The sequence below is a fragment of the Lissotriton vulgaris genome, chromosome 8 (assembly GCF_964263255.1).
Source record: "Lissotriton vulgaris chromosome 8, aLisVul1.2, whole genome shotgun sequence".
NCBI lineage: Eukaryota > Metazoa > Chordata > Amphibia > Caudata > Salamandridae > Lissotriton > Lissotriton vulgaris.
The window spans coordinates 546,156,223-546,173,528 of NC_141696.1; the positions used below are offsets into that span (position 1 = coordinate 546,156,223).

Sequence of the window (17,306 nt, forward strand, 5' to 3'; positions counted from 1 at the left end):
CAGTAGAATGCTGCTTATGATGCCACATTTTGTTGAATCACCAAGGTACAACTACAGAGGAATATATGAGTCTGAACGACATGGAACTCTTAGCTAACACATCACAATGTGTGATGCTTGCCAACAAAGCACTAGATTCTGGAGCGCTGATGATCAGAACATTCTGCTCCTGAAGGAAAGGAAAGACAGCTTGATGGAAAATAAAGTCTCAGTTTATATTAACGCTCTCTCTCTCCCAATATCTATCTATCTATCTATCTATCTATCTATCTATCTATCTATCTATCTATCTATCTATCTATCTATCTATCTATCTATCTATCTATCTATCTATCTATCTATCTATCTATCTATCTATCTATCTATCTATCTATCTATCTATCTATCTATCTATCTATCTATCTATCCATCCATCCATCCATCCATCCATCCATCCATCCATCCATCCATCCATCCATCCATCCATCCATCCATCCATCCATCCATCTATCTATCTATCTATCTATCTATCTATCTATCTATCTATCTAGCTATCTATCTATCTATCTATCTATCTATCTATGTATCATTTCCGGCACTTTTTGGCCGGTGCAAGGTAACAAAAACACATGCCAACTTTTAATACAAATCATTGGTCTCTTTATTAACGCGCACTGTCAAACATGGGGCTTTCACACGTCAGGTAAACATGATAACCAATACACAACAGAAGCAGATGTAGATTGCTTATCAATGCCAGGATAGAATAGTTGTGAATTGAGTAATAGAAGGGCCCCTGAATTGATACTTATTATATACAGCCTGTAAGATAGTGAAAAATGCAGGCTAGGAAAGGAGATGCAAATATCAATGTATTAGAAAAATACATAAAGAGGAGTGATTTGCTTTTATTCATTCAAGGCTAGAAAAAATCAACATACTATTGCAAGCATTCATACACCACCAAATAGAAATAAACAATTCTGACATTAAACGTAAAGGTGACGATGCATTTGTATCATCACCTTGAGAAGGGTCACCGAGGAATTGAGCCCAGGGCTTCTGCACTTAAACACCAGAAACACTCCACTAAACTAAGATGCCTGTTGGTGCCAACAATTCCCAAAGTTAATGCATGTTCTAGGTGAGCAATGAACAGAATGCAGGGCTCTTATGAAAGCGAGGTCTGTGAATCAACAGATACATCCACATGCCAATTACTTTAGTGTTTTTAAGAGAATTCACTTTCTTGGAATGAGTCTGCATGAAACCATCTTCAGGGCCTGGACAATTTCATGGCAAAACGGCACCTCTCAACATTGCAGCCAAGACAATATAACAACTGTTTCTGCCCGGTTTCGAACCGGGGACCTTTCGCGTGTGAGGCAAACGTGATAACCACTACACTACAGAAACAGATGTCTACAGTTGATTCTTCTGTGATGAAACTTCTCAAAACAGGCTATTCCAAGGGCCTCTGGTTTTAGATTTCTTTCATGCAACCTTCCCAGACAGCCCTAGCTGAACGCTTGTATATGCCATGCAAGTTCAGCATTTTTGCAAAATGCTTAAAGAGAAATGTTTCCTATTTGCTCAGGCAGGGCAAGGTTAAAAGCATGAGACTCTAGCAAATATTCATCCACTACTGCAAAGAGAAAATTGATATTGGCTTTGAAATGCATACTTCAATACTACTTTAAAAAAGCACCAATGAAAGGGCTCGTCTGGGATTTGAACCCGGGACCTCTCGCACCCAAAGCGAGAATCATACCCCTAGACCAACGAGCCTTCGAAAGACCTGCACCTCTGAAAAGCTAATACCAGCTCTAAGCACGCAATGAAGATCATGCTGGGGACTTTTTCATGCTTGGTCTGTGAATACACATGAAATTCAGTGTCAACTTACCCTTTCTCAAATGATATCACTATCATTTATAAGTGTCCCCTTTTATTTTGTCCCAGCATTGGACACGTCTTACAGGAAGTCAGCACTTATTTATCTATTTCTGCAGTGGCTAGACCCTAAAGAGAAAGAATAAAAAGCTGTTCATAACAACATAAGAAACACATGTTGCATTTTTTCTCAAATGCTTATTCCCTTTGTGCAAATCGGAATGCCAAGCTGAATAACTGGGCCACAGATTCTGGCTAATTATCTTTCCCTTGAATGCAAGTAGCAATAAAAACTGCCTAATGCAGGACTAAAGCATTCCTTGCAAGCCTCTAACATCATAACATAACTGAGCTGCTGGTAGCAAGCTAAGCAATACCTTCCCAAAATGAGAAGTACATGTGCTAATCCGCTCAATCAGCGCTCGATCAGGCTCGATCAGGCGAGATATAGAAAAGGTGGAAAGGGTCCAAATGGCTGTCCCTTCCTTTTTAGGGTGGGTCCTTCTGACTATCATAGGATTGCTTGTACGAGTGGCCAGGGTCAGAGAAAAAACTTTCAACCCTTCTCAGTGTTCTATCCAGAAGCAGGCATTTTCTGTGCCTTTAATTTCAGGCTTTTCCCAGCAGTCTCTGTTCTGACTATGTAAATTAACAAAAGCAGTGCTTATTCATCACTTACTCTAATGTCCTTACTGTCCAGAAAGCTCTGCCTAAGTATGCTTTTTTTCTTTTTCAGTGAAATTCTAAATGTTTTTTCTGCCCAGTCTATGGCAGTAGAATGCTGCTTATGATGCCACATTTTGTTGAATCACCAAGGTACAACTACAGAGGAATATATGAGTCTGAACGACATGGAACTCTTAGCTAACACATCACAATGTGTGATGCTTGCCAACAAAGCACTAGATTCTGGAGCGCTGATGATCAGAACATTCTGCTCCTGAAGGAAAGGAAAGACAGCTTGATGGAAAATAAAGTCTCAGTTTATATTAACGCTCTCTCTCTCCCAATATCTATCTATCTATCTATCTATCTATCTATCTATCTATCTATCTATCTATCTATCTATCTATCTATCTATCTATCTATCTATCTATCTATCTATCTATCTATCTATCTATCTATCTATCTATCTATCTATCTATCTATCTATCTATCTATCTATCTATCTATCTATCTATCTATCTATCTATCTATCTATCTATCTATCTATCTATCTATCTATCCATCCATCCATCCATCCATCCATCCATCCATCCATCCATCCATCCATCCATCCATCCATCCATCCATCCATCCATCCATCCATCTATCTATCTATCTATCTATCTATCTATCTATCTATCTATCTATCTAGCTATCTATCTATCTATCTATCTATCTATCTATGTATCATTTCCGGCACTTTTTGGCCGGTGCAAGGTAACAAAAACACATGCCAACTTTTAATACAAATCATTGGTCTCTTTATTAACGCGCACTGTCAAACATGGGGCTTTCACACGTCAGGTAAACATGATAACCAATACACAACAGAAGCAGATGTAGATTGCTTATCAATGCCAGGATAGAATAGTTGTGAATTGAGTAATAGAAGGGCCCCTGAATTGATACTTATTATATACAGCCTGTAAGATAGTGAAAAATGCAGGCTAGGAAAGGAGATGCAAATATCAATGTATTAGAAAAATACATAAAGAGGAGTGATTTGCTTTTATTCATTCAAGGCTAGAAAAAATCAACATACTATTGCAAGCATTCATACACCACCAAATAGAAATAAACAATTCTGACATTAAACGTAAAGGTGACGATGCATTTGTATCATCACCTTGAGAAGGGTCACCGAGGAATTGAGCCCAGGGCTTCTGCACTTAAACACCAGAAACACTCCACTAAACTAAGATGCCTGTTGGTGCCAACAATTCCCAAAGTTAATGCATGTTCTAGGTGAGCAATGAACAGAATGCAGGGCTCTTATGAAAGCGAGGTCTGTGAATCAACAGATACATCCACATGCCAATTACTTTAGTGTTTTTAAGAGAATTCACTTTCTTGGAATGAGTCTGCATGAAACCATCTTCAGGGCCTGGACAATTTCATGGCAAAACGGCACCTCTCAACATTGCAGCCAAGACAATATAACAACTGTTTCTGCCCGGTTTCATACCGGGGACCTTTCGCGTGTGAGGCGAACGTGATAACCACTACACTACAGAAACAGATGTCTACAGTTGATTCTTCTGTGATGAAACTTCTCAAAACAGGCTATTCCAAGGGCCTCTGGTTTTAGATTTCTTTCATGCAACCTTCCCAGACAGCCCTAGCTGAACGCTTGTATATGCCATGCAAGTTCAGCATTTTTGCAAAATGCTTAAAGAGAAATGTTTCCTATTTGCTCAGGCAGGGCAAGGTTAAAAGCATGAGACTCTAGCAAATATTCATCCACTACTGCAAAGAGAAAATTGATATTGGCTTTGAAATGCATACTTCAATACTACTTTAAAAAAGCACCAATGAAAGGGCTCATCCGGGATTTGAACCCGGGACCTCTCGCACCCAAAGCGAGAATCATACCCCTAGACCAACGAGCCTTCGAAAGGCCCGCACCTCTGAAAAGCTAATACCAGCTCTAAGCACGCAATGAAGATCATGCTGGGGACTTTTTCATGCTTGGTCTGTGAATACACATGAAATTCAGTGTCAACTTACCCTTTCTCAAATGATATCACTATCATTTATAAGTGTCCCCTTTTATTTTGTCCCAGCATTGGACACGTCTTACAGCAAGTCAGCACTTATTTATCTATTTCTGCAGTGGCTAGACCCTAAAGAGAAAGAATAAAAAGCTGTTCATAACAACATAAGAAACACATGTTGCATTTTTTCTCAAATGCTTATTCCCTTTGTGCAAATCGGAATGCCAAGCTGAATAACTGGGCCACAGATTCTGGCTAATTATCTTTCCCTTGAATGCAAGTAGCAATAAAAACTGCCTAATGCAGGACTAAAGCATTCCTTGCAAGCCTCTAACATCATAACATAACTGAGCTGCTGGTAGCAAGCTAAGCAATACCTTCCCAAAATGAGAAGTACATGTGCTAATCCGCTCAATCAGCGCTCGATCAGGCTCGATCAGGCGAGATATAGAAAAGGTGGAAAGGGTCCAAATGGCTGTCCCTTCCTTTTTAGGGTGGGTCCTTCTGACTATCATAGGATTGCTTGTATAAGTGGCCAGGGTCAGAGAAAAAACTTTCAACCCTTCTCAGTGTTCTATCCAGAAGCAGGCATTTTCTGTGCCTTTAATTTCAGGCTTTTCCCAGCAGTCTCTGTTCTGCCTATGTAAATTAACAAAAGCAGTGCTTATTCATCACTTACTCTAATGTCCTTACTGTCCAGAAAGCTCTGCCTAAGTATGCTTTTTTTCTTTTTCAGTGAAATTCTAAATGTTTTTTCTTTCTGCCCAGTCTATGGCAGTAGAATGCTGCTTATGATGCCACATTTTGTTGAATCACCAAGGTACAACTACAGAGGAATATATGAGTCTGAACGACATGGAACTCTTAGCTAACACATCACAATGTGTGATGCTTGCCAACCAAGCACTAGATTCTGGAGCGCTGATGATCAGAACATTCTGCTCCTGAAGGAAAGGAAAGACAGCTTGATGGAAAATAAAGTCTCAGTTTATATTAACGCTCTCTCTCTCCCAATATCTATCTATCTATCTATCTATCTATCTATCTATCTATCTATCTATCTATCTATCTATCTATCTATCTATCTATCTATCTATCTATCTATCTATCTATCTATCTATCTATCTATCTATCTATCTATCTATCTATCTATCTATCTATCTATCTATCTATCTATCTATCTATCTATCTATCTATCTATCTATCTATCTATCTATCTATCTATCCATCCATCCATCCATCCATCCATCCATCCATCTATCTATCTATCTATCTATCTATCTATCTATCTATCTATCTATCTATCTATCTATCTATCTATCTATCTATCTATCTATCTATCTATCTATCTATCTATCTATCTATCTATCTATCTTTATATATGGATACCTGCGTACACATACATATAGATATGCCATGCATTCCTTTAGATTTGTTCCAACCTCTTACCATTTATTTGAGAATCCCTACTTTTCAAGTGACTGCAAATTAAGTCATTTCCGGCACTTTTTGGCCGGTGCAAGGTAACAAAAACACATGACAACTTTTAATAAAAATCATTGGTCTCTTTATTAACGCGCACTGTCAAACATGGGGCTTTCACACGTCAGGTAAACATGATAACCAATATACAACAGAAGCAGATGTAGATTGCTTATCAATGCCGGGATAGAACAGTTGTGAATTGAGTAGAAGAAGGGCCCCTGAATTGATACTTATTATATACAGCCTCTAAGATAGTGAAAAATGCAGGCTAGGAAAGGAGATGCAAATATCAATGTATTAGAAAAATACATAAAGAGGAGTGATTTGCTTTTATTCATTCAAGGCTAGAAAAAATCAACATACTATTGCAAGCATTCATACACCACCAAATAGAAATAAACAATTCTGACATTAAACGTAAAGGTGATGATGCATTTGTATCATCACCTTGAGAAGGGTCACCGAGGAATTGAGCCCAGGGCTTCTGCACTTAAACACCAGAAACACTCCACTAAACTAAGATGCCTGTTGGTGCCAACAATTCCCAAAGTTAATGCATGTTCTAGGTGAGCAATGAACAGAATGCAGGGCTCTTTTCAAAGCGAGGTCTGTGAATCAACAGATACATCCACATGCCAATTACTTTAGTGTTTTTAAGAGAATTCACTTTCTTGGAACGAGTCTGCATGAAACCATCTTCAGGGCCTGGACAATTTCATGGCAAAACAGCACCTCTCAACATTGCAGCCAAGACAATATAACAACTGTTTCTGCCCGGTTTCGAACCGGGGACCTTTCGCGTGTGAGGCAAACGTGATAACCACTACACTACAGAAACAGATGTCTACAGTTGATTCTTCTGTGATGAAACTTCTCAAAACAGGCTATTCCAAGGGCCTCTGGTTTTAGATTTCTTTCATGCAACCTTCCCAGACAGCCCTAGCTGAACGCTTGTATATGCCATGCAAGTTCAGCATTTTTGCAAAATGCTTAAAGAGAAATGTTTCCTATTTGCTCAGGCAGGGCAAGGTTAAAAGCATGAGACTCTAGCAAATATTCATCCACTACTGCAAAGAGAAAATTGATATTGGCTTTGAAATGCATACTTCAATACTACTTTAAAAAAGCACCAATGAAAGGGCTCGTCTGGGATTTGAACCCGGGACCTCTCGCACCCAAAGCGAGAATCATACCCCTAGACCAACGAGCCTTCGAAAGACCCGCACCTCTGAAAAGCTAATACCAGCTCTAAGCACGCAATGAAGATCATGCTGGGGACTTTTTCATGCTTGGTCTGTGAATACACATGAAATTCAGTGTCAACTTACCCTTTCTCAAATGATATCACTATCATTTATAAGTGTCCCCTTTTATTTTGTCCCAGCATTGGACACGTCTTACAGGAAGTCAGCACTTATTTATCTATTTCTGCAGTGGCTAGACCCTAAAGAGAAAGAATAAAAAGCTGTTCATAACAACATAAGAAACACATGTTGCATTTTTTCTCAAATGCTTATTCCCTTTGTGCAAATCGGAATGCCAAGCTGAATAACTGGGCCACAGATTCTGGCTAATTATCTTTCCCTTGAATGCAAGTAGCAATAAAAACTGCCTAATGCAGGACTAAAGCATTCCTTGCAAGCCTCTAACATCATAACATAACTGAGCTGCTGGTAGCAAGCTAAGCAATACCTTCCCAAAATGAGAAGTACATGTGCTAATCCGCTCAATCAGCGCTCGATCAGGCTCGATCAGGCGAGATATAGAAAAGGTGGAAAGGGTCCAAATGGCTGTCCCTTCCTTTTTAGGGTGGGTCCTTCTGACTATCATAGGATTGCTTGTACGAGTGGCCAGGGTCAGAGAAAAAACTTTCAACCCTTCTCAGTGTTCTATCCAGAAGCAGGCATTTTCTGTGCCTTTAATTTCAGGCTTTTCCCAGCAGTCTCTGTTCTGCCTATGTAAATTAACAAAAGCAGTGCTTATTCATCACTTACTCTAATGTCCTTACTGTCCAGAAAGCTCTGCCTAAGTATGCTTTTTTTCTTTTTCAGTGAAATTCTAAATGTTTTTTCTGCCCAGTCTATGGCAGTAGAATGCTGCTTATGATGCCACATTTTGTTGAATCACCAAGGTACAACTACAGAGGAATATATGAGTCTGAACGACATGGAACTCTTAGCTAACACATCACAATGTGTGATGCTTGCCAACCAAGCACTAGATTCTGGAGCGCTGATGATCAGAACATTCTGCTCCTGAAGGAAAGGAAAGACAGCTTGATGGAAAATAAAGTCTCAGTTTATATTAACGCTCTCTCTCTCCCAATATCTATCTATCTATCTATCTATCTATCTATCTATCTATCTATCTATCTATCTATCTATCTATCTATCTATCTATCTATCTATCTATCTATCTATCTATCTATCTATCTATCTTTATATATGGATACCTGCGTACACATACATATAGATATGCCATGCATTCCTTTAGATTTGTTCCAACCTCTTACCATTTATTTGAGAATCCCTACTTTTCAAGTGACTGCAAATGAAGTCATTTCCGGCACTTTTTGGCCGGTGCAAGGTAACAAAAACACATGCCAACTTTTAATACAAATCATTGGTCTCTTTATTAACGCGCACTGTCAAACATGGGGCTTTCACACGTCAGGTAAACATGATAACCAATATACAACAGAAGCAGATGTAGATTGCTTATCAATGCCGGGATAGAACAGTTGTGAATTGAGTAGAAGAAGGGCCCCTGAATTGATACTTATTATATACAGCCTGTAAGATAGTGAAAAATGCAGGCTAGGAAAGGAGATGCAAATATCAATGTATTAGAAAAATACATAAAGAGGAGTGATTTGCTTTTATTCATTCAAGGCTAGAAAAAATCAACATACTATTGCAAGCATTCATACACCACCAAATAGAAATAAACAATTCTGACATTAAACGTAAAGGTGATGATGCATTTGTATCATCACCTTGAGAAGGGTCACCGAGGAATTGAGCCCAGGGCTTCTGCACTTAAACACCAGAAACACTCCACTAAACTAAGATGCCTGTTGGTGCCAACAATTCCCAAAGTTAATGCATGTTCTAGGTGAGCAATGAACAGAATGCAGGGCTCTTTTCAAAGCGAGGTCTGTGAATCAACAGATACATCCACATGCCAATTACTTTACTGTTTTTAAGAGAATTCACTTTCTTGGAACGAGTCTGCATGAAACCATCTTCAGGGCCTGGACAATTTCATGGCAAAACAGCACCTCTCAACATTGCAGCCAAGACAATATAACAACTGTTTCTGCCCGGTTTCGAACCGGGGACCTTTCGCGTGTGAGGCAAACGTGATAACCACTACACTACAGAAACAGATGTCTACAGTTGATTCTTCTGTGATGAAACTTCTCAAAACAGGCTATTCCAAGGGCCTCTGGTTTTAGATTTCTTTCATGCAACCTTCCCAGACAGCCCTAGCTGAACGCTTGTATATGCCATGCAAGTTCAGCATTTTTACTAAATGCTTAAAGAGAAATGTTTCCTATTTGCTCAGGCAGGGCAAGGTTAAAAGCATGAGACTCTAGCAAATATTCATCCACTACTGCAAAGAGAAAATTGATATTGGCTTTGAAATGCATACTTCAATACTACTTTAAAAAAGCACCAATGAAAGGGCTCGTCTGGGATTTAAACCCGGGACCTCTCGCACCCAAAGCGAGAATCATACCCCTAGACCAACGAGCCTTCGAAAGACCCGCACCTCTGAAAAGCTAATACCAGCTCTAAGCACGCAATGAAGATCATGCTGGGGACTTTTTCATGCTTGGTCTGTGAATACACATGAAATTCAGTGTCACCTTACCCTTTCTCAAATGATATCACTATCATTTATAAGTGTCCCCTTTTATTTTGTCCCAGCATTGGACACGTCTTACAGGAAGTCAGCACTTATTTATCTATTTCTGCAGTGGCTAGACCCTAAAGAGAAAGAATAAAAAGCTGTTCATAACAACATAAGAAACACATGTTGCATTTTTTCTCAAATGCTTATTCCCTTTGTGCAAATCGGAATGCCAAGCTGAATAACTGGGTCACAGATTCTGGCTAATTATCTTTCCCTTGAATGCAAGTAGCAATAAAAACTGCCTAATGCAGGACTAAAGCATTCCTTGCAAGCCTCTAACATCATAACATAACTGAGCTGCTGGTAGCAAGCTAAGCAATACCTTCCCAAAATGAGAAGTACATGTGCTAATCCACTCAATCAGCGCTCGATCAGGCGAGATATAGAAAAGGTGGAAAGGGTCCAAATGGCTGTCCCTTCCTTTTTAGGGTGGGTCCTTCTGACTATCATAGGATTGCTTGTATAAGTGGCCAGGGTCAGAGAAAAAACTTTCAACCCTTCTCAGTGTTCTATCCAGAAGCAGGCATTTTCTGTGCCTTTAATTTCAGGCTTTTCCCAGCAGTCTCTGTTCTGCCTATGTAAATTAACAAAAGCAGTGCTTATTCATCACTTACTCTAATGTCCTTACTGTCCAGAAAGCTCTGCCTAAGTATGCTTTTTTTCTTTTTCAGTGAAATTCTAAATGTTTTTTCTGCCCAGTCTATGGCAGTAGAATGCTGCTTATGATGCCACATTTTGTTGAATCACCAAGGTACAACTACAGAGGAATATATGAGTCTGAACGACATGGAACTCTTAGCTAACACATCACAATGTGTGATGCTTGCCAACCAAGCACTAGATTCTGGAGCGCTGATGATCAGAACATTCTGCTCCTGAAGGAAAGGAAAGACAGCTTGATGGAAAATAAAGTCTCAGTTTATATTAACGCTCTCTCTCTCCCAATATCTATCTATCTATCTATCTATCTATCTATCTATCTATCTATCTATCTATCTATCTATCTATCTATCTATCTATCTATCTATCTATCTATCTATCTATCTATCTATCTATCTATCTATCTATCTATCTATCTATCTATCTATCTATCTATCTATCTATCTTTATATATGGATACCTGCGTACACATACATATAGATATGCCATGCATTCCTTTAGATTTGTTCCAACCTCTTACCATTTATTTGAGAATCCCTACTTTTCAAGTGACTGCAAATGAAGTCATTTCCGGCACTTTTTGGCCGGTGCAAGGTAACAAAAACACATGCCAACTTTTAATACAAATCATTGGTCTCTTTATTAACGCGCACTGTCAAACATGGGGCTTTCACACGTCAGGTAAACATGATAACCAATACACAACAGAAGCAGATGTAGATTGCTTATCAATGCCAGGATAGAATAGTTGTGAATTGAGTAATAGAAGGGCCCCTGAATTGATACTTATTATATACAGCCTGTAAGATAGTGAAAATGCAGGCTAGGAAAGGAGATGCAAATATCAATGTATTAGAAAAATACATAAAGAGGAGTGATTTGCTTTTATTCATTCAAGGCTAGAAAAAATCAACATACTATTGCAAGCATTCATACACCACCAAATAGAAATAAACAATTCTGACATTAAACGTAAAGGTGACGATGCATTTGTATCATCACCTTGAGAAGGGTCACCGAGGAATTGAGCCCAGGGCTTCTGCACTTAAACACCAGAAACACTCCACTAAACTAAGATGCCTGTTGGTGCCAACAATTCCCAAAGTTAATGCATGTTCTAGGTGAGCAATGAACAGAATGCAGGGCTCTTATGAAAGCGAGGTCTGTGAATCAACAGATACATCCACATGCCAATTACTTTAGTGTTTTTAAGAGAATTCACTTTCTTGGAATGAGTCTGCATGAAACCATCTTCAGGGCCTGGACAATTTCATGGCAAAACGGCACCTCTCAACATTGCAGCCAAGACAATATAAAAACTGTTTCTGCCCGGTTTCGAACCGGGGACCTTTTGCGTGTGAGGCGAACGTGATAACCACTACACTACAGAAACAGATGTCTACAGTTGATTCTTCTGTGATGAAACTTCTCAAAACAGGCTATTCCAAGGGCCTCTGGTTTTAGATTTCTTTCATGCAACCTTCCCAGACAGCCCTAGCTGAACGCTTGTATATGCCATGCAAGTTCAGCATTTTTGCAAAATGCTTAAAGAGAAATGTTTCCTATTTGCTCAGGCAGGGCAAGGTTAAAAGCATGAGACTCTAGCAAATATTCATCCACTACTGCAAAGAGAAAATTGATATTGGCTTTGAAATGCATACTTCAATACTACTTTAAAAAAGCACCAACGAAAGGGCTCGTCCGGGATTTGAACCCGGGACCTCTCGCACCCAAAGCGAGAATCATACCCCTAGACCAACGAGCCTTCGAAAGGCCTGCACCTCTGAAAAGCTAATACCAGCTCTAAGCACGCAATGAAGATCATGCGACTTTTTCATGCTTGGTCTGTGAATACACATGAAATTCAGTGTCAACTTACCCTTTCTCAAATGATATCACTATCATTTATAAGTGTCCCCTTTTATTTTGTCCCAGCATTGGACACGTCTTACAGGAAGTCAGCACTTATTTATCTATTTCTGCAGTGGCTAGACCCTAAAGAGAAAGAATAAAAAGCTGTTCATAACAACATAAGAAACACATGTTGCATTTTTTCTCAAATGCTTATTCCCTTTGTGCAAATCGGAATGCCAAGCTGAATAACTGGGTCACAGATTCTGGCTAATTATCTTTCCCTTGAATGCAAGTAGCAATAAAAACTGCCTAATGCAGGACTAAAGCATTCCTTGCAAGCCTCTAACATCATAACATAACTGAGCTGCTGGTAGCAAGCTAAGCAATACCTTCCCAAAATGAGAAGTACATGTGCTAATCCGCTCAATCAGCGCTCGATCAGGCTCGATCAGGCGAGATATAGAAAAGGTGGAAAGGGTCCAAATGGCTGTCCCTTCCTTTTTAGGGTGGGTCCTTCTGACTATCATAGGATTGCTTGTATAAGTGGCCAGGGTCAGAGAAAAAACTTTCAACCCTTCTCAGTGTTCTATCCAGAAGCAGGCATTTTCTGTGCCTTTAATTTCAGGCTTTTCCCAGCAGTCTCTGTTCTGCCTATGTAAATTAACAAAAGCAGTGCTTATTCATCACTTACTCTAATGTCCTTACTGTCCAGAAAGCTCTGCCTAAGTATGCTTTTTTTCTTTTTCAGTGAAATTCTAAATGTTTTTTCTGCCCAGTCTATGGCAGTAGAATGCTGCTTATGATGCCACATTTTGTTGAATCACCAAGGTACAACTACAGAGGAATATATGAGTCTGAACGACATGGAACTCTTAGCTAACACATCACAATGTGTGATGCTTGCCAACCAAGCACTAGATTCTGGAGCGCTGATGATCAGAACATTCTGCTCCTGAAGGAAAGGAAAGACAGCTTGATGGAAAATAAAGTCTCAGTTTATATTAACGCTCTCTCTCTCCCAATATCTATCTATCTATCTATCTATCTATCTATCTATCTATCTATCTATCTATCTATCTATCTATCTATCTATCTATCTATCTATCTATCTATCTATCTATCTATCTATCTATCTATCTATCTATCTATCTATCTATCTATCTATCTATCTATCTATCTATCCATCCATCCATCCATCCATCCATCCATCCATCCATCCATCTATCTATCTATCTATCTATCTATCTATCTATCTATCTATCTATCTATCTATCTATCTATCTATCTATCTATCTATCTATCTATCTATCTATCTATCTATCTATCTATCTATCTATCTATCTATCTATCTATCTATCTATCTATCTATCTATCTATCTATCTATCTATCTATCTATCTATCTATCTATCTTTATATATGGATACCTGCGTACACATACATATAGATATGCCATGCATTCCTTTAGATTTGTTCCAACCTCTTACCATTTATTTGAGAATCCCTACTTTTCAAGTGACTGCAAATGAAGTCATTTCCGGCACTTTTTGGCCGGTGCAAGGTAACAAAAACACATGACAACTTTTAATAAAAATCATTGGTCTCTTTATTAACGCGCACTGTCAAACATGGGGCTTTCACACGTCAGGTAAACATGATAACCAATATACAACAGAAGCAGATGTAGATTGCTTATCAATGCCGGGATAGAACAGTTGTGAATTGAGTAGAAGAAGGGCCCCTGAATTGATACTTATTATATACAGCCTGTAAGATAGTGAAAAATGCAGGCTAGGAAAGGAGATGCAAATATCAATGTATTAGAAAAATACATAAAGAGGAATGATTTGGCTTTTATTCATTCAAGGCTAGAAAAATCAACATACTATTGCAAGCATTCATACACCACCAAATAGAAATAAACAATTCTGAACATTAAACGTAAAGGTGACGATGCATTTGTATCATCACCTTGAGAAGGGTCACCGAGGAATTGAGCCCAGGGCTTCTGCACTTAAAACACCAGAAACACTCCACTAAACTAAGATGCCTGTTGGTGCCAACAATTCCCAAAGTTAATGCATGTTCTAGGTGAGCAATGAACAGAATGCAGGGCTCTTTTCAAAGCGAGGTCTGTGAATCAACAGATACATCCACATGCCAATTACTTTAGTGTTTTTAAGAGAATTCACTTTCTTGGAACGAGTCTGCATGAACCATTCTTCAGGGCCTGACAATTTCATGGCAAACGGCACCTCTCACACATTGCAGCCAAGACAATATAACAACTGTTTGCCCGGTTTCGAACCGGGGACCTTTCGCGTGTGAGGCAAACGTGATACCCACTACACTACAGAAACAGATGTCTACAGTTGATTCTTCTGTGATGAAACTTCTCAAAACAGGCTATTCCAAGGGCCTCTGGTTTTAGATTTCTTTCATGCAACCTTCCAGACAGCCTAGCTGAACGCTTGTATATGCCATGCAAGTTCAGCATTTTTGCAAAATGCTTAAAGAGAAATGTTTCCTATTTGCTCAGGCAGGGCAAGGTTAAAAGCATGAGACTCTAGCAAATATTCATCCACTACTGCAAAGAGAAAATTGATATTGGCTTTGAAATGCATACTTCAATACTACTTTAAAAAAGCACCAATGAAAGGGCTCGTCCGGGATTTGAACCCGGGACCTCTCGCACCCAAAGCGAGAATCATACCCCTAGACCAACGAGCCTTCGAAAGGCCTGCACCTCTGAAAAGCTAATACCAGCTCTAAGCACGCAATGAAGATCATGCTGGGGACTTTTTCATGCTTGGTCTGTGAATACACATGAAATTCAGTGTCAACTTACCCTTTCTCAAATGATATCACTATCATTTATAAGTGTCCCCTTTTATTTTGTCCCAGCATTGGACACGTCTTACAGGAAGTCAGCACTTATTTATCTATTTCTGCAGTGGCTAGACCCTAAAGAGAAAGAATAAAAAGCTGTTCATAACAACATAAGAAACACATGTTGCATTTTTTCTCAAATGCTTATTCCCTTTGTGCAAATCGGAATGCCAAGCTGAATAACTGGGTCACAGATTCTGGCTAATTATCTTTCCCTTGAAATGCAAGTAGCAATAAAAACTGCCTAATGCAGGACTAAAGCATTCCTTGCAAGCCTCTAACATCATAACATAACTGAGCTGCTGTAGCAAGCTAAGCAATACCTTCCAAAATGAGAAGTACATGTGCTAATCCGCTCAATCAGCGCTCGATCAGGCTCGATCAGGCGAGATATAGAAAGGTGGAAAGGGTCCAAATGGCTGTCCCTTCCTTTTTAGGGTGGGTCCTTCTGACTATCATAGGATTGCTTGTATAAGTGCCAGGGTCAGAGAAAAAACTTTCAACCCTTCTCAGTGTTCTATCCAGAAGCAGGCATTTTCTGTGCCTTTAATTTCAGGCTTTTCCCAGCAGTCTCTGTTCTGCCTATGTAATTAACAAAAGCAGTGCTTATTCATCACTTACTCTAATGTCCTTACTGTCCAGAAAGCTCTGCCTAAGTATGCCTTTTTTTCTTTTTCAGTGAAATTCTAAATGTTTTTCTGCCCAGTCTATGGCAGTAGAATGCTGCTTATGATGCCACATTTTGTTGAATCACCAAGGTACAACTACAGAGGAATATATGAGTCTGAACGACATGGAACTCTTAGCTAACACATCACAATGTGTGATGCTTGCCAACCAAGCACTAGATTCTGGAGCGCTGATGATCAGAACATTCTGCTCCTGAAGGAAAGGAAAGACAGCTTGATGGAAAATAAAGTCTCAGTTTATATTAACGCTCTCTCTCTCCCAATATCTATCTATCTATCTATCTATCTATCTATCTATCTATCTATCTATCTATCTATCTATCTATCTATCTATCTATCTATCTATCTATCTATCTATCTATCTATCTATCTATCTATCTATCTATCTATCTATCTATCTATCTATCTATCTATCTATCTATCTATCTATCTATCTATCTATCTATCTATCTATCTATCTATCTATCTATCTATCTATCTATCTATCTTTATATATGGATACCTGCGTACACATACATATAGATATGCCATGCATTCCTTTAGATTTGTTCCAACCTCTTACCATTTATTTGAGAATCCCTACTTTTCAAGTGACTGCAAATGAAGTCATTTCCGGCACTTTTTGGCCGGTGCAAGGTAACAAAAACACATGACAACTTTTAATAAAAATCATTGGTCTCTTTATTAACGCGCACTGTCAAACATGGGGCTTTCACACGTCAGGTAAACATGATAACCAATATACAACAGAAGCAGATGTAGATTGCTTATCAATGCCGGGATAGAACAGTTGTGAATTGAGTAGAAGAAGGGCCCCTGAATTGATACTTATTATATACAGCCTGTAAGATAGTGAAAAATGCAGGCTAGGAAAGGAGATGCAAATATCAATGTATTAGAAAAATACATAAAGAGGAGTGATTTGCTTTTATTCATTCAAGGCTAGAAAAAATCAACATACTATTGCAAGCATTCATACACCACCAAATAGAAATAAACAATTCTGACATTAAACGTAAAGGTGACGATGCATTTGTATCATCACCTTGAGAAGGGTCACCGAGGAATTGAGCCCAGGGCTTCTGCACTTAAACACCAGAAACACTCCACTAAACTAAGATGCCTGTTGGTGCCAACAATTCCCAAAGTTAATGCATGTTCTAGGTGAGCAATGAACAGAATGCAGGGCTCTTTTCAAAGCGAGGTCTGTGAATCAACAGATACATCCACATGCCAATTACT

At 39.0% G+C, this 17,306-nt stretch overlaps 7 non-coding genes across 7 annotated transcripts; all 7 read right to left on the reverse strand.

The window, feature by feature from the left end:
* Window positions 1-1,322: 1,322 nt before the first annotated feature.
* TRNAV-CAC (transfer RNA valine (anticodon CAC)) lies at window positions 1,323-1,395 on the reverse strand. Its single transcript has one exon. It is a non-coding gene; the product is annotated as a tRNA-Val (tRNA).
* A 2,999-nt stretch (window positions 1,396-4,394) lies between these two features.
* TRNAP-UGG (transfer RNA proline (anticodon UGG)) lies at window positions 4,395-4,466 on the reverse strand. Its single transcript has one exon. It is a non-coding gene; the product is annotated as a tRNA-Pro (tRNA).
* A 2,355-nt stretch (window positions 4,467-6,821) lies between these two features.
* TRNAV-CAC (transfer RNA valine (anticodon CAC)) lies at window positions 6,822-6,894 on the reverse strand. The gene has a single exon. It is a non-coding gene; the product is annotated as a tRNA-Val (tRNA).
* Window positions 6,895-9,369: 2,475 nt separating this feature from the next.
* On the reverse strand, window positions 9,370-9,442 carry TRNAV-CAC (transfer RNA valine (anticodon CAC)). Its single transcript has one exon. It is a non-coding gene; the product is annotated as a tRNA-Val (tRNA).
* A 2,512-nt stretch (window positions 9,443-11,954) lies between these two features.
* TRNAV-CAC (transfer RNA valine (anticodon CAC)) lies at window positions 11,955-12,027 on the reverse strand. Its single transcript has one exon. It is a non-coding gene; the product is annotated as a tRNA-Val (tRNA).
* Window positions 12,028-12,327: 300 nt separating this feature from the next.
* On the reverse strand, window positions 12,328-12,399 carry TRNAP-UGG (transfer RNA proline (anticodon UGG)). Its single transcript has one exon. It is a non-coding gene; the product is annotated as a tRNA-Pro (tRNA).
* Window positions 12,400-15,144: 2,745 nt separating this feature from the next.
* TRNAP-UGG (transfer RNA proline (anticodon UGG)) lies at window positions 15,145-15,216 on the reverse strand. The gene has a single exon. It is a non-coding gene; the product is annotated as a tRNA-Pro (tRNA).
* Between the last annotated feature and the right edge of the window lie 2,090 nt (window positions 15,217-17,306).